The following is a 1,711-nucleotide window of genomic DNA, read 5'->3' as shown; positions in this document are numbered from 1 at the left end:
GGACCAGGGCCGGGGCGCTGCTCGGCGAAGGGGTCGTCCCGCCGGAGGTGGTGGCTGGGGCGAGCCGCACCGTGGGAGGCGCCGAAGTCTACGCGGGGAGGGATGGTACCTGCTGAAAAGAGAACACCAGCTCATCAAAGTACACGTGCCGCGATGTATAAATGCGGTGGGACCCTGGATCATAGCACCGGTAACCTTTGGTGTTGGAGGGTAACCGAGAAAGATGCAAGGAACCGACCGGGGAGTGAGTGTCGGGCTCAGTTCCGTAATAAATCATAGAACAGCCCAAAGTTGCACCAGCCCCAAGACCAGGACTGCTGGTGGATTTCCTTGATATAGATAACCACTACAAACATAATATTACATCGGGTTGAGCCAGAGTGCTCTAGACTTTATTACAAACTTGTAAAACAGGTGGCGGTGGAATATGACAGTGGGTGACGGTGTGCTACCTCTTGAGCACTGCGTTGGTTTTCCCTTCAAGAGGAAAGGGTGATGCAGCAAAGTAGCGTAAGTATTTCCCTCAGTTTTGAGAACCAAGGTATCAATCCAGTAGGAGGCTCCTCACAAGTCCCTCGTACCTACACAAACATACAAGAACCTCGCAACCAACGTGATAAAGGGGTTGTCAATCCCTTCATGATAACTTGCGAAAGTGAGATCTGATAGAGATAATAAGATAAGATAAATATTTTTGGTATTTTTATGATATAGATTGAAAAGTAAAGATTGCAAATAAAAGTAGATCAGAAACTTATATGATAAAAGATAGAACCGGGGGCCATAGGTTTCACTAGTGGCTTCTCTCCAGATAGCATAAGTATTACGGTGGGTGAACAAATTACTGTCGAGCAATTGATAGAAAAATGCATAGTTGTGAGAATATCTAGGCATGATCATGTATATAGGCATCACGTCTGCAACAAGTAGGTCGGAATGATTCTGCATCTACTACTATTACTCCACACATCAACCGACTCCTGCCTGCATCTAGAGTATTAAGTTCATAAGAACAGAGTAACACATTGAGAAAGATGACATGATGTAGAGGGATAAACTTGTAACGTCCCAAATTTTCAATTTGGAATGTTATACAAATAGATCATCATTGCATATCATATTTCAATGCATTTTGCCTTGATCCTAGAAATTCTACGCAACTCAAGGACCCATGGAGAGAGTTGGGGATTTCGTTATTTTCATATTTGGGTTTTCTCAAATTTTGAAAATAGGATCATTTGATTTTATTTATTTTATCTTCAATTATTTCAATCATAAATATAAAAGAGAGGGAATAAAATGACTTTCCCAAAATAAAGAAATAATGAGGATTTAATAAAAAAATCAAATAAGTTTTATTTTGGTGTTTTTGCTATTTTATTTGAATTTAGGAAAAATTGCACGATTTTCAAAAATGTATTTTAGGACCCAAAAAATGTTCATCTTCTTCTAAATATTTTATTTGGACGATGAAAATTTATTTTGGTATTTTTAGATTTTTATTTATTTTTCTAGATTTTTTTCTGTTCGGCGAACTTATTTAAAAAAAACTCCCCGCGCCCGACTCGGCCGAAGCCCAGCCGAGCCAGGCCGGCCCGCCCGCGCCACCACCTCCCCGTCCCGTGCTGCCGCCGGACTCGGGAGTCCGAGCCGCCGCCGTCGCCCGACCCCCTCCCCAAGTCGGAGCCGCCGCCGCCTCCCCCCTTTAAAT

The 1,711-nt window shown here is 42.9% G+C and overlaps 1 pseudogene; it reads right to left on the bottom strand.

Annotated features, from left to right (window-relative positions):
• LOC119292587 overlaps window positions 1-1,711 on the bottom strand; it is a 54,460-nt pseudogene that overhangs the window by 16,966 nt on the left and 35,783 nt on the right.

Source organism: Triticum dicoccoides, chromosome 4B (assembly GCF_002162155.2).
Source record: "Triticum dicoccoides isolate Atlit2015 ecotype Zavitan chromosome 4B, WEW_v2.0, whole genome shotgun sequence".
Classification (NCBI taxonomy): Eukaryota; Viridiplantae; Streptophyta; class Magnoliopsida; order Poales; family Poaceae; genus Triticum; species Triticum dicoccoides.
The sequence above is the reverse complement of the archived record's forward strand: the minus strand, read 5'-3'. Positions and strand labels throughout refer to the sequence as shown.